We start from the raw sequence: 23,529 nt of genomic DNA on the forward strand, positions 1-23,529 counted from the left end.
CATAGCATAGTTTTATTGACAAATTCTAAATTGCAAGTAGCAGATATGAACAGGGAAATGCTACGTTATCTGCTTATTCTGTTACAAATAATCTGATGAGATAGGTGTGGAGTTAATTCAGTTGGGGATAGACAGATGGAATATTAGTGTTGTTAGTATGATACTTGAGTTCTTTAGATATTGTTTTCAATTCAGGAATCTGCCGCCTTGAGTTGGCTTTTTTTGAAGACAGAAATGTTGACAATAGTGTGGACCAAAGTGGGAAATTCAATTTTATTTAAACACAAACACACACACACGGACGCACGCACGCACGCACGCACGCACATGTAGTGGGTCTGAAATAGCCACATATAGTTTATTATGTTAACAGACACCCCCTCTTTTTCATTCTAATATTTGAACCTTTATACGGTTTGCAGAAATCATTGCCACTTTGCACCAGTAGAGGGTGCTTTAACACCAGTGGGTCCAAGCAAACAGTCTACGCTCTGCTTTTGCTCTGCGCATGTGCAAAGAATAAATTACACTGCGCAGCAGTAGCGTGAGCTGACAACTCGCGTGTCGTGTGTTTGGATCCACAGGTATGTAAAATGTACTATTTGTACAGTTCTTTTCAGTTAAACTATGTAGCAACATATAAGCGAAGTCATGAAGGGAAGCTAAGCACTGTAAGATGTTGAAATATGTACTTTATCGTCGTGGTTTGTTATCGGGCATTCCCGTCAGCAAAAGGTTAGTTAAACAAGAGTGAGTGTATATGTGTGTGTGTGCGTAGTTCCGACCATAAAAGTTACTGGTGACTAGTTATTGTTTGTTAGTACTATTCTGAGAGTAATTGGTATGGTACTTGCCATGTTGTGTATATGAATGTGAACATTCAAGTGCATGTGCAACGAATAAAATACACTGCGCAGCAGTAGCGTGAGCTGACAACTCTCGTGTCGTGTGTTTGGATCCACAGGTAGTTATACCGTAGCTCAGCCGCTCAGCGCCCGCCGCCTGAGTGGCTCATGCTGCCGGACCAGAGACCCCTAGCTCTGGCGCCGGTAACATTTGGGGGCTCGTCCGGGATGGTTAGCGTTTCTGCCTAGTGAAGTGAGTGTCGCGACGACGTGAAACGGTGCCCAAAGCTTCAGGGAAGGCTGCAGTCCAGAGCGTCATCCAGAGAGCGGAAGTCACCAGAGTAACGCCAAGATGGCCACTGTCACCCCACGGCGGATGCTGATCTTCAAGATCCAGAAGAGTCTTTCATATTTGAGTACAGACCAGCTATTGGCAGTTGTGAGTTCAATAGACGATGGCAGCAAAACTCACGAGGTTAAAGATTTGAGTGAACCAGAACTGTATGACCTGATTGTGGACTACCTCAGGAGTGAGAAATTAAGTGCTATGGAAGATGAAGGTATGACTCAACTCCTTATCCTGAATGACATGCTGAGTGACCTGCTGGCCACAGACCCCGGTGGAAGTGAAGCTCGCCAGACTGCGCCGGAGACAGGACAGCCAGTGGAGGAGTCATCACCCCACCAGGAGCAGCTATCCACTTCACCTCATTCTGATCATCACGACACAGTCACACAATCCACCACAACCCCACACAACCACAACATTCCCACACAGCCATTGCAGATGAACAAAGACATTCATCCCCTTTCACCTACACCACTGGACAAAGATGCACACACTAACAGCCCATCACAAGACAGAGACATTCACATGCATCCAGCACCTTCACGAAGAGACAGTGGACTGCCAGCAAGGAACTTTGACACTTCCACAGTCACCAGGGCTTTCACCGCAGGCGTTGATGGATCTCCCCATGGTAGAGTAAGTCTGTCATCCAGCATGGGAGACCAGGTATTGAGGGTGAATGATTTTGCAGCTCTGCTCCCACGCAGAGAATTTAAGTTACATGGTGGACAAATCTCTGATGTTGGGTCTGATATGTCATACAGTAACCTTTGTAAACAAATCGAAGAAGGTATACAGGAAGGTTTTACTGAGTCAGAGGTGATTCGCACTGTGATGAAAATAATCAAACCAGGTACATTCAGAGAAATGTTGACAAACAAAAGTGATTTAACTGTTGATGAGCTAAAGCGGTTTCTCCGCGCACATATCAGGGACAAAAGCAGCACTGAACTTTTTCAAGAGTTAAGTGAAGCTAAACAACAGGACAAAGAGAGTCCTCAACAATTCCTATACAAGATAATGGGTTTAAAACAGCGTGTTTTGTTTGAGTCACAACAACCTGGTGCAGAGTTTAGCTACGACAAAAAGCTGGTTCAGGGCACCTTTCTTCACACTTTGTATCAAGGTCTGAATGAGAAAAATAACCATGTTCGTTATGATCTAAAACCTCTTCTTACAGACTCGCAGGTTAGTGATGACTTTCTTTTGGACCAGATAACTAGGTCTACCAGTGAGGAGACAGAGAGACTCAGACGCCTTGGCACAGTAGCTAAAAACCGACCAGTGACTGTGAGCCCAGCTCAGCTTGACTGTAGTGACTCAACTAAGCAGACTAGAGTTGACACTGAGTTACAGGCTAACCGTGCCGCTATTGAAGAACTGACTGCACAGGTGTCCTCCCTGACCAAACAGCTGGCTCAAGTGGTGAGGCCTGCTGACACTGCCACCCCTGTGAACACACACTCAGCCACAGCCCAGCCAATGCCACCAACATCTGAAGCCCGTGGCAGATGCAGCAACTGTGTTCAGCAGGGCAAGATGAGTTGCCCTCACTGCTTCGTATGTGGCCAGGCTGGACATCGGGCGGTCGGCTGTCTTCAAAGAAGGACGTCGGGAAACGGGATGAGGTCACTGGAAAGGGCAGCCAGTGACCGTGACAGCTAAGGAACCCCCAGCCCAACCCAGCATGTCTAAGGCAGCAAGTCCTGTAAAAACAAAAGCACAGTGTCAACCACCAACAAAGAAACGCTTAGCACAGCTCATAGGAAAGCGATGTATGGTCTCATGTACTCTCAATGGTGTTCCTCTCCAGATGTTGCTTGACTCAGGGGCTCAAGTGACGATGGTGGGGAGAGGCTGGATGGAAGAAGCACTCCCCCATGTCGATATCCAGCCACTTGAATCCCTCCCTCTTGATGAGCCGCTGATGATTTCTGCAGCAAATGGCACAGATGTCCCCTTTGATGGATGGGCAGATGTTGAACTCCAAATCGGTAACAAACACTGTGGATATGTCACCATTCAAGTGCCAATGCTAATCAGCCAGAACTGTCTCAACTGTCCTCTCTTAGGCAGCAATGTTTTAGTTGAGATAATCAAAGAACAGAGAAGTGAGGTTGATATTTCTGCTTTATTAAAAGAAACCTTAAGTATAAATGACAGTGCTGTCGAAGCCCTAGTTGCCGCTTGCCAGATGTTGATCCCAGGTGAGACAGCTGTAGAGTGCAGTGTGAGAACAGGGAAGACGGGTTCCACATTCCTGCAGGGCAGATTTGTGAGGTGAGGTGCAGAGTCAGGGAATGGCCAAGTGGTGGGGTTATGCTCTTCCAACCCGATGTAGTGAGTAACTGTCCTGAGGGGTTGGATTTGTTTCAGGCCTTAGTTGATGTTCCAAGTGGGTCCACAAAAATTGTCAAGATACCTGTTCAAAACCCCACTAAACATGACATCTACCTCCCTAAGAGAACAGTTTTAGGAACATTAGAGGAAGTTACTGAAATTAAACCAGTGAACTGTTTTCCAGTGGGTTAGAACCCATGTCCCCTAACACTGTTAGTACATCCTCAGCTCAGGTTAGCACAGACAAACAAAGAGGAACAAGTGAGAAAAACAAGACAGAGGACACAACAACACAGAGATGGCATCCCCCTGTTGATGTGTCGCACCTGGAGAGACATGAACAAAACATAGTCAGAGACATGTTGTATGAGGAGTCAGATGTCTTCGCCAAAGATGACTGTGACATTGGGTGCATCCCAAGCCTGCAATTGAAAATCCATCTGAAGGATGACACGCCAGTGCAGACGTCCTACAACTCTGTTCCGAAGCCCTTGTACAGGGAGGTGAAGGACTATGTACAAAATCTTCTTGACCAGGGCTGGATCAGAAAGTCTACTTCTTCCTACTCATCTCCAGTGGTCTGTGTTAGGAAGAAGGACAAGAGTTTGCGTCTGTGTATTGATTTTAGAGGCTTGAATCGGAAAACCATCCCCGACCGCCACCCTCTTCCACGCATCCAAGATCTGTTAGACAGTCTGGGGGGGTCCTCATGGTTCTCCATACTCGACCAGGGTAGTGCATACCATCAAGGGTTTGTCGATGAGAGCTCCAGACATCTGACTGCCTTTAGCACACCCTGGGGGCTTTATGAGTGGACCCGCCTCCCATTTGGTCTAACAAACGCCCCAGCGGCTTTTCAAAGATGTATGGAGGGAGTTCTTGACGGGTTAAGGGACGAGTGCTGTTCTCCATATTTGGACGACGTTCTCTGTTTTTCCAAGACTTTTCATGACCATGTTGAAGATCTGAGACGGGTGCTCTGTCGCCTGCGAGAGTATGGTATCAAATTACGTCCAAAAAAATGTGACCTGTTTAAAAGCCAGGTCAGGTATTTAGGACGCTTAGTGACTCGCGAAGGTGTTCAGATTGACCCTGAAGATATTGAGGCAGTTCAGCATTTGAAAGAGAAAGAGCCAAAGAATGTGGGAGAGGTCAGAGCCCTCTTAGGTTTTTTAGGCTATTACAGAACATTCATACAGGACTTTTCTAGGATAGCAAGACCTCTGTTTCAGCTGATAGAGAGTCCTAGTGAGCCTAGCCAGAGAGCTACCAAGGTTAAGTCAAAAAATACTAAGAGTGGTCAGCTCTTATCCAAAACACCTGTTTATTGGACACCAGATCATAGTGCTGTAGTATCACGCCTGGTGGATATGTTAACCAGTCCACCCATTTTGGCTTATCCAGACTATGACTTACCTTTTGTACTCCACACAGATGCCTCGAACGAAGGTCTGGGTGCTGTGCTCTATCAACAGCAGGGAAACAAGCTCCGGGTTATTGCTTATGGCTCCAGGACACTCACGCCTGCTGAGAAAAACTACCATCTCCATTCTAGCAAGCTTGAGTTCCTGGCGTTAAAGTGGGCAATCTGTGATAAATTTAGAGATTACCTCTATTACGCCCCCACTTTCACAGTATACACGGATAATAACCCCCTTACATATGTTTTGAGCTCAGCCAGGTTGAACGCAGTCGGACATCGTTGGGTGGGTGAATTAGCCGACTTTCATTTCATCATCAAATATCGTCCAGGCAAGTCAACACTGATGCTGACACCCTGTCAAGACACCCAGTGCATCTTGATGGTCACCTGAAAGAGTTCACAGAGACAGTGTCCCCTGATGTAGTCTCCGCCATCTGGCAGGGAGACACAGCTGTAAAAGACGGTGATGTGCCGTGGGTGGCTGCATTACAGCTGCAGTCGGATGTAAATGACGCACACTTTGGAGGCACCCCTGTCATCACACCAGAGAGTGTCAGAGATGCACAGAAAGAAGATGCTCCTATCTGTGAGGTGATAAACCTAAAGAAAAATGGATGGAGTCCTCAGGATAAAGGAAAGAGACAAATGGGACGAGAAACACGCAGACTGGTACACGAATGGAACAGACTCAGACTTGACAAAGGGATTTTGTACAGACAGACAGGACAGAGGAAACAGTTGGTTCTCCCAAGTAAACTGAAGGCCACCGTGTTAAAACACCTGCATGATGACATGGGACATGTGGGCGCTGATAAAGTCATACATTTAGCACGAGAAAGGTTTTATTGGCCTTTTATGCAACAGGACATAGAAGATTATGTGATTCGCCAGTGTCAGTGTATTAAACAAAAACATCCAAACAGACCAGAGAGAGCACCTATGGGTTCTATAACAACCAGTGCCCCATTTGAGCTCATCTCAATTGATTATTTACATCTTGAACAGAGTAAAGGTGGTTATGAGTACATTTTAGTCCTGGTAGATCACTTTACTCGGTTTACTCGGTCAAGCTTATGCCACAAAAAACAAATCTGGCAGAACAGCAGCCGAGAAAATCTTCTATGACTTTATCCCTCGCTTCGGGTACCCTGCAAAGCTACATCATGATCAGGGCCGGGAGTTTGAAAACAGTCTCTTCCAGAGACTTCAGCAGCTCGCAGGAATTTCCCACTCACGAACCACTCCCTACCATCCGCAGGGGAATCCTGTCGAGCGCCTGAACAGGACACTTCTACAGATGCTCCGCACTCTGCAGGAGGAGAAAAAAACAGAGTGGAAGGATCACCTACCTCACATTGTCCACGCGTACAACTGTACAAGACATGAGGGAACAGGTTATTCACCATTTTTTCTTCTTTATGGTAGAGCTCCACGCTTGCCTGTAGATCTGCTCTTTGACTTGAAACCTGAAGAGGGACCACGGTCCAGGCAAGAGTATGCACAGAAATGGGCTTCACGTATGCAGGAAGCATACAAAATTGCTTCAGAAACCAGTGGGAAGCGTTCAGCTAAGGGAAAGAAGTATTATGATCAGCATGTGTAAGGTATTACACTGCAGCCTGGAGATCGTGTGCTTGTCAGGAATCTGTCGGAGAGGGGTGGTCCGGGCAAACTTAGAGCTTATTGGGAGAAAAAGGTTCATCGAGTGGTTGAAAAGATGGGAGACGGACCTGTTTACAGAGTTCAACCAGATACAGGAGAACGCACTCTCCGTGTGCTGCATCGCAACCTTCTGCTACCTGTTAATGATTTGCCTTTAGAAGTCCCACCGAGTCAGTCCGCACCTAGACAGAGACAAAGACAGACAGACTGTTACAGAAACAACAGAGAGACAGTGGAGCAGGAGTCTGAACACTCTGAGGAAGAGGAGGAATACACATATTGCCTTCGAACAATTCCAGTATATAGCAGGAGGAGAGTCAGACCGGCAAGTCCTCAGTCTAACCCACCAGATGAGCTCCGACCTATAGCCCCAGAGTTTCAACCACTGAGACATACTGAAATGTCAACTGAACAACAACGTGATCCTGTCACCGTCCCAGATCCAGTGCAGACACCAGACCAGCAGGCAGCTGTTCCACCACCAGCTCAGGAAGTGCAAGGAGAACTCATAACTGATGACACTGCGGAGGAGGCTGATTCAAGAGAGCAGGAGGACAATGATGAGCCTGCAGTGGAACTGTCTGAGGAGGAAGTGCAACCTGTGAGGAGGTCAGCTCGAGCACAGAGACCTCGAGAAATGCTCACATATGACACTCTTGGACAACCATCATACCAGTCTTGGGGACCAGGTGCAAACCTGATGTTCGCCTATGCCCCTTACCCCATGTCTCATCTCCCATTACCCCTCAATCCATGTCCCATACCCTCCTTTTACCCAGCTGTCCCCGAACATTGGGCCAGATTCATGAAGCGTTCTTACGAACAAATTTGTTCTTAAGTCCCACTTACGAACAGTTGACGAAGATTGTGGCATTCACCAATTTCTTCTTATCCTGGATTTATTCATAGGTAAGAACAAATCCTACGAACACTCAGGAGTACTCTTGCGCACATTTCCGTGCCGACATGTTGGCATGGTTGTGTTTTCTTCCCTTGTGCAGTTCAATAAATTCAATATTACAATGATAATTCTGTCATATTTATTTATTTATTTGTTTATTTCCTATTTTTGGTGATTTACGGAGAATTTTAAAATTACGTAAATGTGCCAATGACTTAACATTAATCAACCAATAGGAAACCATGCCAAAACCGTCTTTTTATTTGATTTTATCTTGATTTATTTTATTAGGGGATCGAGGATATGCCCTGGTTGTTGACACCACTGACCAACCCTCAGACTCCACAGGAGTTTTATTCAATCAGATGCATGCGCGCAGTCGCTCCACCATTGAACGCACCATCGGCATGTTAAAGGGGCGCTGGATGTGTTTTGGACAGACCACACCTCGTGAGGATGTGCGCCTGCGTGACAATGCATGGGGCAAACAAGGCCAGACTGCAGGCACGCGTTTCACGTCGAGCGCGATTAATTGCCCGTTTGTGAATAAAATCCATTATTGTCACAATCCGAGCACAGCTTTTACACGTTTATTTTTTTTACATTCTCGTTGATTTCTTTAAGCGTGTTGGCTATAGTCATCAGGGTTGAGGCAATTTTATCAAGCGTGTTAGCCATCCTTTCTTGATTGTGCAACACGGCGTCAGAAATCAGGCGTGGAGAGGCAAGCTTTGGGCATTTGGCTGCTTTTTGCTCTGTCTACAGGGTCCTGCTGCAGTTCCTTTTATGGGCATTAGTGGGCGGTGACTTATGCTAATCGTATGTTAATTAGACTCACCTGGCACGTGCTTTCAACTTACGACAGATGGCTTCATCAATCTAAGAACACAGCTGCGAACAATTCTGGGGTTTACGAACGCGTTGATGAATCCGACGTAGGGTTTTCTTAAAAAACTTCTTAAGGACAACTTAAGAAAGAATCTAAGAAGATTCTTAAGAACATATTGGTGAATCGGGCCCATTGTTTCTACCCTGCACAAGCAGTGTGGACATGCTAGAGACACACAAAGACTTGAAGGACAGACGAGACCAGACTTCACTGTACACATACACACCTACACCTGCACACACTTACACACACATGCTTACACATACACACCTACACTGGCACACACTTATACATATACACACATAACTGTACGTTGACAATTAGACTGTTTTGAGACATTTTCTTTTAATATTTTTGTTAGTTTGGTTCTAGATGTCTGGAGACATCTCTTGAAGCAGGGGAGAGTGTAGTGGGTCTGAAATAGCCACATATAGTTTATTATGTTAACAGACACCCCCTCTTTTTCATTTTAATATTTGAACCTTTATACGGTTTGCAGAAATCATTGCCACTTTGCACCAGTAGAGGGTGCTGTAACACCAGTAGAGGGTGCTGTAACACCAGTGGGTCCAAGCAAACAGTCTATGCTCTGCTTTTGCTCTGCGCATGTGCAAAGAATAAAATACACTGCGCAGCAGTAGCGTGAGCTGACAACTCTCGTGTCGTGTGTTTGGATCCACAGGTAGTTATACCGTAGCTCAGCCGCTCAGCGCCCGCCGCCTGAGTGGCTCATGCTGCCGGACCAGAGACCCCTAGCTCTGGCGCCGGTAACAGGTGCCATGGCCGGGAATCGATCCCGGGCCGGTGCGGGCCAGTTGACAATTGCTGTAACAGACAACCTGATTGAAACCTCCTGAAGACCCGAGAGGGAGAGTTCGAATCCAGCTTTGGGCATTATCAAAGAGAAGATATTTGATTGAAAAATTCACGATCACAAAAATGTTTAAAGAGCATAGCAGTGTCTTTGAGGTTTATGAGCCACAAATGCTGCTCTTTTTAGGAGCACAGCCATCTATTAAACTGTAGTTTGTGTCAGCATAGTTTTATTGACAAATTCTAAATTGCAAGTAGCAGATATGAACAGGGAAATGCTACGTTATCTGCTTATTCTGTTACAAATAATCTGATGAGATAGGTGTGGAGTTAATTCAGTTGGGGATAGACAGATGGAATATTAGTGTTGTTAGGATGATACTTGAGTTCTTTAGATATTGTTTTCAATTCAGGAGTCTGCCGCCTTGATTTGGCTTTTTTTTGAAGACAGAAATGTTGACAATAGTGTGGACCAAAGTGGGAAATTCAATTTTATTTAAACACAAACACACACGCACGCACGCACGCACGCACACACAGACACACACACACACTCATAAAATATTAAATCTCAAACGATGTACAATAGTGCAACATTAAATCTCAATGTTAGAAGTACTTAAGAAGTGAATTACATCTGGCTGGATAATTATCAGGAACACTGGCGGCCTCTGCTGACCCAGTGGAAGAGTGCGAAATGCTTACAGAACCTGGTATTCCCAGGCGGTCTCCCATCCAAGTACTAACCAGGCCCGACCCTGCTTAGCTTCCGAGATCGGACGAGATCGGGCGTTCTCAGGGTGGTATGGCCGTAAGCGAGAGCAGGTGCAAGAAAATGGCCTTTTGAAGTTAATACACTCAAACTTATTTTCTTGAAACACTTATTCTGGTGGAGGTTGTCCATTTTGCTTTGTCACAGTCCAAACCTCAATGTTGGAGCAGCCTCCAATCCATTCCCCCAAAAAAGAAAAGGCTATATAGTCTATGAGCGTCATATCATCAAATCTGCCTAGAACGGCTCTTGGATGAGAGGTGAAACGCCTTCAAAAAAAATCAAACAAGATTCAACTCCGATAAATGAAATCAACTTAAAACCAATGTGCCATGGCCGGGAATCGATCCCGGGCCGGTGCGGGCCAGTTGACAATTGCTGTAACAGACAACCTGATTGAAACCTCCTGAAGACCCCAGAGGGAGAGTTCGAATCCAGCTTTGGCCATTATCAAAGAGAAGATATTTGATTGAAAAATTCACGATCATAAAAATATTTAAAGAGCAAAGCAGTGTCTGTGAGGTTTATGAGCCACAAATGCTGCTCTTTTTAGGAGCAAAGCCATCTATTAAACTGTAGTTTGTGTCATAGCATAGTTTTATTGACAAATTCTAAATTGCAAGTAGCAGATATGAACAGGGAAATGCTACGTTATCTGCTTATTCTGTTACAAATAATCTGATGAGATAGGTGTGGAGTTAATTCAGTTGGGGTTAGACAGATGGAATATTAGTGTTGTTAGTATGATACTTGAGTTCTTTAGATCTTGTTTTCCATTCAGGAATCTGCCGCCTTGAGTTGGCTTTTTTTTGAAGACAGAAATGTTGACAATAGTGTGGACCAAAGAGGGAAATTCAATTTTATTTAAACACAAACACACAAACACGCACGCACGGACGCACGCACGCACACACACACAGACACACACACACACACACACACACACACACAACACACACACACACACACACACACACACACACTCATAAAATATTAAATCTCAAACGATGTACAATAGTGCAACATTAAATCTCAATGTTAGAAGTACTTAAGAAGTGAATTACATCTGGCTGGATAATTATCAGGAACACTGGCGGCCTCTGCTGACCCAGTGGAAGAGTGCAAAAAGCTTACAGCACCTGGTATTCCCAGGCGGTCTCCCATCCAAGTACTAACCAGGCCCGACCCTCCTCAGCTTCCGAGATCGGACGAGATCGGGCGTTCTCAGGGTGGTATGGCCGTAAGCAAGAGCAGGTGCAAGAAAATGGCCTTTTGAAGTTAATACACTCAAACTTATTTTCTTGAAACATTTATTCTGGTGGAGGTTGTCCATTTTGCTTTGTCACAGTCCAAACGTCAATGTTGGAGCAGCCTCCAATCCATTTCTCCCAAAAAAGAAAAGGCTATATAGCCTATGAGCGCCATATCATCAAATCTGCGTAGATCGGCTCTTGGATGAGAGGTGAAACGCCTTCAAAAAAATCAAACAAGATTCAACTCCGATAAATGAAATCAACTTAAAACCAATGTGCCATGGCCGGGAATCGATCCCGGGCCGGTGCGGGCCAGTTGACAATTGCTGTAACAGACAACCTGATTGAAACCTCCTGAAGACCCCAGAGGGAGAGTTCGAATCCAGCTTTGGGCATTATCAAAGAGAAGATATTTGACTGAAAAATTCACGATCATAAAAATGTTTAAAGAGCATAGCAGTGTCTGTGAGATTTATGAGCCACAAATGCTGCTCTTTTTAGGAGCACAGCAGTCTATTAAACTGTAGTTTGTGTCATAGCATAGTTTTATTGACAAATTCTAAATTGCAAGTAGCAGATATGAACAGGGAAATGCTACGTTATCTGCTTATTCTGTTACAAATAATCTGATGAGATAGGTGTGGAGTTAATTCAGTTGGGGATAGACAGATGGAATATTAGTGTTGTTAGTATGATACTTGAGTTCTTTAGATATTGTTTTCAATTCCGGAATCTGCCGCCTTGAGTTGGCTTTTTTTGAAGACAGAAATGTTGACAATAGTGTGGACCAAAGTGGGAAATTCCATTTTATTTAAACACAAACACACACGGACGCACGGACGCACGCACACACACACACACACACACACACACACACAAACACACTCATAAAATATTAAATCTCAAACGATGTACAATAGTGCAACATTAAATCTCAATGTTAGAAGTACTTAAGAAGTGAATTACATCTGGCTGGATATTATCAGGAACACTGGCGGCCTCTGCTGACCCAGTGGAAGAGTGCAAAAAGCTTACAGCACCTGGTATTCCCAGGCGGTCTCCCATCCAAGTACTAACCAGGCCCGACCCTGCTTAGAAGCTGGGGAACAGTAGTCTGTATAAGATGGGGAAGAAGGGGAAAAAAGGGGGAAGAAGAGAAGGAAAGACAGAAGTTCGAATCCCACCCGGACCCAAAAATGATAGAATTATTTTTGTAAAAATTTTAATTTATAACAAAGAGAATATGTATGTACAATTGTGAACAAAATGACATTCACATTTAAGCATTTATAAAGCTGAAATTGTCAAAGAAACAAATCAAACCCCAATGAAACCTTGATACAACTATGAAATAAGATGTAAAACTTGCAGTGGAACTCAAAGGGCAGAACAGCCCACAGGGATAAGCATATTAAAAGTAACAATATTGCATTACTGTCTCATCTGCTTCAGACACTGTTCCTTGGTGAGAGCCTCAGTGTTTGGACAGTATATTTTTCCTTTGTACTGAAGAGGGTGGCTGATGGTCCACTGGAGGCAACTGCAGGATCAATTTGCCGTAACCTAGGTTTTGCCTGTCCAGCTGTATTTGCTGGCATGTTGTAGGTGTGCAGCTGGTAAACTGGGGGCTGGCGTTGGTACTGTGGCAGAGAGATGGGTTTTGTTTTTGCACAGGGCAATGGGTCAGCTGGCCGTTGCACACCTTGCAAAAGAAGACGCCTCCTGACCCTTCAACCGTTGGTTATTCCACTGCATGAGGGTGGTCTGGTTCACTCCAACACGTTGGAGGGTTGTCTGCTGCATTAGCGTCCCATTGCACAGAACCAGCTGCCGGATCTTTTTGTAATCCTGTAAAATTAGAGACCATCGAGATACGCTGTGTTGTCCTCTTTTTTGGGGCTCGTATGAATGTTGCACAGCCTCACGAAGATGGTCTCAATCAGGCGACAGCAGTTTGGCCACTGAGCTGGTGAACCACTTGAGCCAAGAACACACCGTTTTGTACTTTCCACCCCAGGAGTGAACACAGCCTTCTTTTTAGGAGACCTGAACCGCCCAGTTAGCAACCGGTCCTGATGTCTTGCAGCATACACAATCCTGTCTTTGTCAAATTTGTCAAGACTCTGCCACAAACCAGAATGGTGCCAACTTGTTGATTGTTCAGGGTCAATCCCGTCTGCTCTCGTAGCTCCACCAAGTATTCAGCCAGTTCATCTACACGGTCCATTCCAGGAATGCTGCGGTTGTCTCCAGCCTGGAAAATAAAAACTGATATTTAGCTTCTGTGGCATCACAATTTCCTTGTCACTACTTGAATTCTTGCAGACAGACAGATGTCAGGGACCCGACGAGAACCCAAATGCAACACCGGAGTTCGACGGAACACAGCTTTATTATCAGGAATAGACAGCAGACAGGATTCACCGGGGAGCCGGCAGGATAGAATAGTTGGGGAAGGTGGAAGGTGATCTATAGATCGACTGAGAATTTATTTATTTATCACTTACATCCTGTTGTGAAGAGGACATGGAAGAAGGAAGCTGGGGCTGAAGCAAAACTGTAGATGACTGAAGAGGAGGCCCAGCTGGAGGTGGAGGAGGCATGGCTGGAGGTTTTTTTGGTAGACATTTTCTGTCATGTTATAACATAACATAACTCAGCTGCAGAGGGCACTTTTCTATCTGTAACAACAAAAAAACTTACTCTTGTTTCACATAACATAATAGCTGACTAATAAATGTGTAAACACCCTGCTGAATGTAACAGTTAACCGTGTTAAGTTCTTCAGAGGTATTTTTATCCTGCTAATAGTTATAAATCTAGATAGATTATATCCTTTCTGTCTATACCTGAGGGAAAAATGTAGTCTGCTATCTGAAATGATTAATGTAAGTCGTTTTAGGTTGGTCGTTTCACCTGAGTGTAAAGGTCATGCCATTTCTTGTGTCTGTCGTAACATAACATAATGTTATAACAAGTAATCAGAAACGATGCAGTCCAGCGTACAACTGCCAAAGAAAACAAGCAATTTCATCGGCAGAAAAAAAAATACAACCAGCTAAAGCTATGGCAGCAACTGCACAAACTTTACTGCAAAACTCCCGATGATCAAGTTACATTAGCGTTACAAATGCCTGACATGACTTGGACATATTGCATTAAGCATTTACGGTGATATTTTATGTGAAATGAAAAAAAAACGTAACGAATAACAGACCGCAATTTGCGCACGTACCTTGTCAACATCCACGGAGATGTCCGGAATAAACAGCGGGCAGACTTTTAAATAATAAATCAACTCTAGGATCGATTGGCTTTTCCAAAGTTTGAGACCGCAGTTTAAGTTAAGGCGGGACGTCGAAAGATTGAATCGCGTATATGATTGGCTGTTGAAAGATTGAATCGCGCAGATGATTGGCTGTTGAAAGATTGAAAAGCGCATATGCTTGGCTGTTGAAAGATTGAATGGCGCGTATGACTGGCTGTCGAAAGATTGGATCGGCGACGCGACTGGCTGTCGAAAGATTGGATCGGCGACGCGACTGGCTGTCGAAAGATTGAATGGCGCATATGACTGGCTGGGCTTATACAGCTTTTCGCTCGCCGGGTATCACTCACCATCAGTCCCCCCCCATCACTTACCACCAGTTCCCCCCTCCTCCCCCCCACCATTCACCATCAGTGAACAGGATGTGCGCAGGCAGTTTGCCAGGTTGAACCCGCGCAAGGCCCCTGGCCCGGACGGCGTGTCTCCCTCCACCCTGAGGCACCGCGCAGAGGAGCTGACTCCTGTCTTCACAGACATCTTCAACTCCTCCCTGGAGTCGTGCCAGGTGCCAGCCTGCCTCAAAACCTCAACCATCGTCCCTGTCCCCAAGAAGCCATGGATCACCGGGCTTAACGACTACAGACCTGTGGCGCTCACCTCTGTAGTCATGAAGTCCTTAGAGCGCCTGATCCTGCCACACCTCAAGTCCATCACCACCCCCCTCCTGGATCCACTGCAGTTCGCCTACAGAGCCAACAGATCTGTGGACGACGCGGTCAACCTGGCCCTTCACTCCATCCTGCAGCATCTGGACTCCCCGGGAACCTACGCGAGGATCCTGTTCGTGGACTTCAGCTCTGCGTTCAACACCATCCGCCCCGCTCTGCTACAGGACAAGCTGTCCCAGCTTAGTGTGCCTGCCTCCCTCTGCAGGTGGATCACTCACTTCCTGACGGATCGGAGGCAGTATGTGCGGCTGGGGAAGAGTCTCGGACTCCGTCACCATCAGCACTGGATCACCCCAGGGCTGTGTACTTTCCCCCCTCCTCTTCTCCCTGTACACTAACTGCTGCACCTCAAGCCACCAGTCTGTCAAGCTGATCAAGTTTGCGGATGACACCACCCTCATCGGGCTCATCTCCAATGGCGATGAGACTGCCTACAGGAGGGAGGTGGCTCGACTGGTGTCCTGGTGCGGACACAACAACCTGCAGCTGAATGCTCAGAAGACAGTGGAGATGATTGTGGACTTCAGGAAAGTCACAGCCCCTTTGCCCCCCCTTGCCCTCATGGACTCCCCCATCACCATCGCGGACTCCTTCCGCTTCCTGGGCACCACCATAACCCGGGACCTTAAGTGGGAGCCAACCATCAGCTCCCTCATCAAGAAGGCCCAGCAAAGGATGTTCTTCCTACGGAAGCTGAGGAAGCTCAAACTGCCTCCCAGGATGTTGGCGCAGTTTTATACGGCCATCATCGAGTCCATCCTCACCTCCTCCATCATGGTGCTATGCTGGTGCCACCGTCAGGGACAGACTAAGGCTGCAGCGCGTCATGCGCGCTGCCGAGAAGGTGATGGGCTGCAGGCTTCCATCCATCCAGGACCTGTATATCTCCAGGACCTGGAGGCCTGCAGGTCGGATCACGGCCGACCCTTCCCACCCTGGTCACGGACTGTTTTCCCCCCTCCCCTCAGGCAGGAGACTACGGTCCATTCGGACCAAAACCTCCCGCTACATGAACAGCTTCTTCCCCTCTGCCATCAGGCTGCTGAACACCAAGTGACTGATCACTTAAGCACCATGAACAGCAGCCAGTCGGACTCACGAACAATACATTACTCCTGCATTGACCTGCACTATTTCTTACCATTTATGTATATACTGTATATGTCTTATTTTATTTTATTTATCTTATTCTAGTGTTGTCTTCTTTATGTTGAATGTCGCAGCGTCACACCAAGACAGATTCCTAGTTTGTGTAATACTGTGTACTGTATTACATGAACAATGGCAATAAACCTGATTCTGATTCTGATTCTGATTCTGATTCGGCGTCGGCAACCCGCGGCTCGAGAGCCGCATGCGGCTCTTTAGCGCCGCCCTAGTGGCTCTCTGGAGCTTTAGCAAATATAGGGAAAAGATGTGTGAATATATTTTTTGTTTTAATATAATTTCTGTAGGAGGAAAAACATGAAAACATTCTTAAAGTTTTCCAATGCTGTAAAAATTTGTATAATAAATATTTAATTTCCACATCTCATTATAATGGAAGTTAAACTTAAAGCACCACCGTACAGCAGAGTGGTCACGTGGTGCGTCATTCTCTCCAGGATGCTCGTTATGTATTTGTAGCCTAATTATCATTTTGATAGTAGGCTAATAAAGCTAATATAGACACTTACAGCATGTGTTGCCTTCATTATAAGGCATTTCAGTTTTTGCGGCTCCAGACGGATTTGTTATTGTTTTCTTGGTCCAATATGGCTCTTTCAACAGTTTGCGTTGCCGACCCCTGGTCTACGGGATACATGGTGATCTCGCCTGTGTACAGATCACTTTCTTACACCTGCACATGTAATCAACAACCTGAAAAAAATGATTTTAATAATCCCATGACAGGACTGGATGGAGAATCCCCACAGTGCATTAGAATTATGTCTCATATTTGGAAAGCTACTAATATTAGTTGGGTTAAAGTCACTTACGCAAAATGACGTAACCGTCACGTTAAATGCACTAGTAATAATAAATCCTCCGTGAGAACTGATTCAAATTTAATAAAAACAAAAGGATATACAGTATGACAAAGTACTGCTGCTTTTTGAGACCATGATTTTGAAGATTATTCGGAACAAGATTTCGCTGAACCGAAACTTGACTACTTCCAAGGGCTGCTCAACGAGCAATGTCCACATTAGCAAGAAGGGTCGTTTTACAAAAGTACTGCCCGACTTAAAACAGAAGTCGTGCGTATGACATGCAGTCGTTGTCTTACTGTTCCGGTCCATAAATACTTGCGCAGACCCAGAACTTGCAGTGTGTAAATCGGGGCCTGTAACGAAATGCCCAAGGTTGACATATGTCGTGGACTTCAGCGCCCCCTTGTGTCCATAGAGGGGTATGAACACCCCATAGCCCCACCCACCCCCAGCGTCAGTGTACTATGATCTGTTGATTCTCCTAATCTCTCCTAATCCACTGATGTGTACAATAACTGTTGGATGAACACAACATTACCTGTTAGGGTCTTAAAAAAAAGGCACACTCGGACGGAACTCTCAAAATATCATCAAAGCCAAACGGGAGCTTTCTGACCTGTAGTACATGTTTTCCGCAGTACTTAAGCCTTCCTAAAGCTACAGTAGACGTCTTATTAAATAAAGGAAAAGATGGGAATTTTGTTCTCAATCCACAATCTGCACAAGCATACAGCGTTAGTTATTATTCTTTATGCCAGAAATTTGTGTTTTATTGGGAAAGAGGGTTGATAAATAGTCAGTTTGCGCAGGGGAATGGAGGTAATAATCCAGCAATACCAGGGTCACAGCAAGGGAACCAGGGTCACAGCCTGAGCGCATGCGCAGTGAGGGGCGCTGAGCGCGCCACACTGGTCAGCGTTAATTGGGAGCGCGTCAGAGCGGATCCTGTTGTCTTCATCGCCTGAAGAGATCGGCCCAGATGAAGTTCGGACGGTATTGTTTATCTCAGACGAATTTTAAGTCATTTTCCTGACTGTGTCATATTTATAGTTTGGTTAGTGGCTATTGCTTTATGTGTTATGTTTGGTAGTTGGGTTCTGTTTGTTATTGGGTGGTTGCATTGCGATGGTTGTTCTGAGGATTATACCCTTTATTTAGTGTCAGACGACATTATTGTGGTCGTATTTAAGCTGTTAAGTGTGTGACAATTTCTGCCCAAGCTTTATATCGTTAATTACCACGTGAAGTGCGTGTTAATTTATGCGTGTAGATACCTCTATTTGACCACTAGATGGCAGCATAGTTACTCAAGAGACGCCATTATTTGGAACGCTTTTATTCTCGTTTATAGTTGAGAATTAAGTTAAGTCTGGTTAATTAACAGGTTAAGTTTCTTTAAAAATTTCGGTTTTTTGGCCCAACTACGCATTGGTGGTTCAGTGGTAGAATTCTCGCCTGCCACGCGGGAGGCCCCGGTTCGATTCCCGGCCAATGCATAACATTTTATCTTAATCTTATGTTTTATTGAATTTGATCATATGAGATCAAATTCAAGCGTTGTGGTGTGTGTGGGGGGATTCTTCCGCCGCTAGTAGGCGCCTTTTTCCCCTTTAGACTCAGCGACACTGCGCTCTCTCTCTCTCTCTCTCTCTCCGCTCTCTCTCCTCTATATATCGCTTACGAAGGTGAACAGCGTTTGTTTTTAATGTTTAAAGTTACTGTGCATACATAAGCTGTTATTTTCTATAGTCAACTACAATCTGCCATGTCTCCAAAGATGTACTCATCCTCTGGTGGTTTCTGCAGGTGTGGGAAGACCTCAAGTAATTGTTGGCACAGTGGACAGCATTTCATCTTTTTCTCGTGAATCTGCTGCAAGGCCTGTGGAAAGACCTGGTTTGCTGACAACCCTCGATGGCTGGAGAAGCTGCCTAACCGTTCATCATCAGAGCAGATCAAAGACAGTGTTCTGTAGAACCAGCCACTGAAACAGCAGCGCTAGTGGGAATGCTAGTTTTTGTTGTTTTTCTCCAATTGTATTTAGTCTTTTAGTTGAATATTTATGTCAGCAATTAAGTCATCAGAAATCTACCCCCAATGTGCCTACGACACATCAACTGAAAGCACTTTCTGACTTTTCTGTCTTGTTGAAGCATCTGTGGTCCCGCTCAGTTGCTCTAACTTCATTTTATTACACCTATTCAACATTTAGAAAAAGCTCAGTGTGTCCTATTGCTGTGGTAATTGTTCATTTTGCTGGAGATGGACTTAAAAGGATGCACTGATTGAATGGTAAAATGGCTAGCACAATAAAATATCAATGTATTTTAATTATAACAGAAAATGGCAAAAATGACAGAATGCATAAAATAAATGAAAGCAGATGCACATGGGGGTGTGAACACCTACATCTTCTGCTGGATTCAAAGAGTGTTTGCATTTTTTACATTTTTAAATAAGGATGCAAATAATTTGAGCAGTCTGAAATTATGAATTACAATATTAATGGAAAAACTCATTTTAGGATCCACAATTATGTTGTGAATTACTTCAGCATAAAAAATACCCAAAACTAAAAGCCATTAGATACATAGAACATTTTTTCCAGGACAACTTCTGCATTTATGAAGCCCCGTGATTTCAGGAAACAGTCTTCTTCAGACCAGTGGCCCAAAAGGAGCCTCTGGGTTTAGGATTAGGGGAAGGGAATGCGTTTACTCTTGGTGGAACGGCCGAGGGGGGGGTCCAGAGCCGGGCGGCAAGGCAGAGGTACCGATGAGGGGCGAGCGGCAGACGAGTCGAGGCCAGGCAGAGGAGTCGAAGCCGGGAAGCAGATTATAGCTGGAGCCACGGAGGCAGAGTGCGTGGTCGGAGACAGGAAGCAGGCAGGTTTCCTGGGGAACAGGCGAGGGAGGCAGGATGAAGACAGGCAGGTCTGGGATGAGCTGCAGCGGAGCTGACAGGTGAGTGAGTTGGCCTGATGAGGTGGGAGTGGCTGACAGGTAGAGTGGAAAACTACTGAGGGCAGGAAGCAAGGAAAAGAGTTGGAGCTCACTTTTTCCAAAATTTTAGAATCCTGCTCCAGACCCCTTTCTTCTTCTTCTTTTTCTCCTCTTTTCAATGTAGTTCTGATGAAAGGAGGAATTGGTTTTAGTTTTCACATCACACATTTAAACTTCCAAAACCAGGAGTGACGGGACAAACAAATCTGCGGCTGCTTACCCAAAGCTGCTGGAAGTTCTCTTGGAAGCGCTCAGTTTCCTGCTTCCTCTCCTCCTCTTGCTGTTTGCGCAGGGTCTCTTGTTCGTGGAGTTTCTCCTCCAGCTCTGACTGGTGTTTTCTCCAGCGCTGAGCTTCGGTCTGCCAGGACTCGATCAACGTGGTCAGCTGCTTCTTCTTCAAGCAGTCGTCCCTCTCTTCCCTCATCCCTCTCTCAAGCTGCTGTCTCAGCTTCTCCTCTCTCTCACGCATCTCATCTCACGCTGGTCCTTCTCTTCTCCTCCAGGAGCTTCCTCTGGAATTCTTCCTGCACGCCAATGAGCTTCTGCGCTCATCCACGCCTCCATCTGCTGTTCTTTTCTGAGAATTGCAGTTTCAGAGCCTCTTCTTTCTTGGAGAGCTCTACGTGGTCTCCGTGCTCCGGACTCTGGTGGCTGTCATTGGTTCCACTGCGCAACTTCTCCTCCAGATCAGAGCACTTGTCTTGGCTGACTGTGAGATCAGCCCTTGCCTGGTTCAGCTGGGTCAGGGTGTCCATATGAGCCACTGTTCTTATCTGGCGCCTTTTGGTGCTCCGGCTCAACTGCTCGTCCTTCTCAGCCAGCTGTTCTTTTAGCTGCCTGACTTCATGCTGAAGCTCCGTCACTGACCTCAGCAGCTTTTTGTTCTCTTCCTGTATCTTCTCCATTGGTCTTCCTGTTCTTACTTTTTTGTTTAAAATGTAGATCACTTTAGCAGCTTCTGTTATGTTATTCTGTTATGCTGTTTTCACTAACACAAGTAGATAGTTTAAGTATATTAGGATTTATGTTTAGGAGTAGAGCTTTAGTCTTTGATGTTGTGCCTTTTATGTCAGGCTTTGAACCAGGCGTGTCCAAACCCAGGCAGCAAGTAGCCCTGACCCTCCAGGTGTCCCAGAGGCTGCCTGAAAGAAAAACGGGAGCTGAAACATGAATTAATAATCAGGTGTTTTATTTAGCAGCCCCCTCTGGGATACCTTACGGAGCATATCAATAACAACAAGCCCTAAATGTTGTTCAGGAATTTTATTTATTGGCTTCCAGTACATACTCTGCAGATCCAACTAATCAGGACAGTAGCCTAAATGCATTGGCGGTGAGCGCATATACACATTTTAAGCCCCGCCCATCCCTACCCATTGGTCTGCCCCATACATGTAGCTGGAGCTTACCTTCTCTGTGAAAGACTGTAAAACTGCCGCTGCCGCTCCCTCCCACCCCCACCATCACACCTTTGTGTTTGACCGTGTAGAAGCCGATCGCCTGACTCTCCCCACAACAGGCTGCAGCTTTCGGTGCGGGGGTGCAGGGAGAAACACACGGTCTCATCCAAAGATCTGTCCACATCCCGACTGAGCAGGAACACTATCACCCTCTCCACAATCGACTGGACCTGGAGAGGAAAAAACACTGATTTAGGAGGACCAACTGTTCCCACAAGTCCTATATTTACCAAAAACTACATTCACATGTTCCTGTTGCCTTTCACATAGTTTTGAGGCTCCAGTTGATCCAGTTTCTATCTTCCGTTGCAGTGTACTTTAACTCCAGGCTCCTCTATTGTACTTTTACCCCTCCATTTCAGGCCAGTTAATTTACTAAACAATAAGAAGCATAATTTGTTAATCACTGACGTAAAGACGCTCTGTTACAGATAACAAACCACGTCTGGATTCGACTGTGGTTCGTAATACATCATCCACTGGCCACCACTCGTCATGCAGGTATACAGCCAAGACTGAGTTGTAAAACACGACACTTTACTGCTTGTTTTTCACGTCTGATGGGGGATCACAAGTCTGGTTCCGGACCTTGTGTTGGGTCACCGGAGGGGTGAAGCGCCAACAGTGTGCAGTCAGCTCCACCATCTTCAAACAGCTGCAAGCGTGTTACATTGTTTACTGTTATGGTTGTCTGAGGAAAAAAAGGACAGACTAGTTGGTTTTTTTAACCCCACAATCAAGAGGAACATTCTTGTGACTGAGGATGCAAACTGGTCATAAAAAGCAGTAATAGGTGTTACCTTATTGGTCGTGGAAGATTGGAATTCTTTAGTTTTATGAGGTATTTGCTCCAGAGAAGAGAGGTACTGTTCAGATGCCATGTGAGATCTGTGTCGCCCACAACTGGAAGGTCTACGGCAGGGGTCGGCAACCCGCGGCTCGAGAGCCGCATGCGGCTCTTTAGCGCCGCCCTAGTGGCTCTCTGGAGCTTTAGCAAATATAGGAAAAGATGTGTGAATATATTTTTTGTTTTAATATAATTCCTGTAGGAGGAAAAACATGAAAACATTCTTAAAGTTTTCCAATGCTGTAAAAATTTGTATAATAAATATTTAATTTCCACATCTCATTATAATGGAAGTTAAACTTAAAGCACCACCATACAGCAGAGTGGTCACGTGGTGCGTCATTCTCTCCAGGATGCTCGTTATGTATTTGTAGCCTAATTATCATTTTGATAGTAGGCTAATAAAGCTAATATAGACACTTACAGCATGTGTTGCCTTCATTATAAGGCATTTCAGTTTTTGCGGCTCCAGACGGATTTGTTATTGTTTTCTTGGTCCAATATGGCTCTTTCAACAGTTTGCGTTGCCGACCCCTGGGCTAGATAATTATCAGGAACACTGGCGGCCTCTGCTGACCCAGTGGAAGAGTGCAAAACGCTTACAGCACCTGGTATTCCCAGGCGGTCTCCCATCCAAGTACTAACCAGCCCGACCCTGCTTAGCTTCCGAGATCGGACGAGATCGGGCGTTCTCAGGGTGGTATGGCCGTAAGCGAGAGCAGGTGCAAGAAAATGGCCTTTTGAAGTTAATACACTCAAACTTATTTTCTTGAAACACTTATTCTGGTGGAGGTTGTCCATTTTGCTTTGTCACAGAATGAAATCAAGTTAAAAGCAATGTGCCATGGCCGGGAATCGATCCCAGGCCGGTGCGGGCCAGTTGACAATTGCTGTCACAGACAACCTGATTGAAACCTCCTGAAGACCCCAGAGGGAGAGTTCGAATCCAGCTTTGGGCATTATCAAAGAGAAGATATTTGATTGAAAAATTCACGATCATAAAA

General features: G+C 45.5%; 1 long non-coding RNA gene and 4 other non-coding genes across 5 annotated transcripts; 2 read left to right on the forward strand and 3 right to left on the reverse strand.

The window, feature by feature from the left end:
- Positions 1–9,920: 9,920 nt before the first annotated feature.
- On the reverse strand, positions 9,921–10,039 carry LOC130520078 (5S ribosomal RNA). The gene has a single exon (XR_008948634.1). It is a non-coding gene; the product is annotated as a 5S ribosomal RNA (ribosomal RNA).
- A 1,082-nt stretch (positions 10,040–11,121) lies between these two features.
- On the reverse strand, positions 11,122–11,240 carry LOC130520081 (5S ribosomal RNA). The gene has a single exon (XR_008948637.1). It is a non-coding gene; the product is annotated as a 5S ribosomal RNA (ribosomal RNA).
- A 6,895-nt stretch (positions 11,241–18,135) lies between these two features.
- LOC130520075 (uncharacterized) lies at positions 18,136–19,644 on the forward strand. Its single transcript, XR_008948631.1, has 2 exons — positions 18,136–18,209; positions 19,023–19,644. It is a non-coding gene; the product is annotated as an uncharacterized LOC130520075 (long non-coding RNA).
- Positions 18,642–18,712, forward strand: trnag-gcc (transfer RNA glycine (anticodon GCC)). The gene has a single exon. It is a non-coding gene; the product is annotated as a tRNA-Gly (tRNA).
- Positions 19,645–23,121: 3,477 nt separating the features above from the next.
- LOC130520080 (5S ribosomal RNA) lies at positions 23,122–23,239 on the reverse strand. The gene has a single exon (XR_008948636.1). It is a non-coding gene; the product is annotated as a 5S ribosomal RNA (ribosomal RNA).
- Between the last annotated feature and the right edge of the window lie 290 nt (positions 23,240–23,529).

Source organism: Takifugu flavidus, unplaced genomic scaffold, assembly GCF_003711565.1.
Source record: "Takifugu flavidus isolate HTHZ2018 unplaced genomic scaffold, ASM371156v2 ctg276, whole genome shotgun sequence".
Lineage (NCBI taxonomy): Eukaryota > Metazoa > Chordata > Actinopteri > Tetraodontiformes > Tetraodontidae > Takifugu > Takifugu flavidus.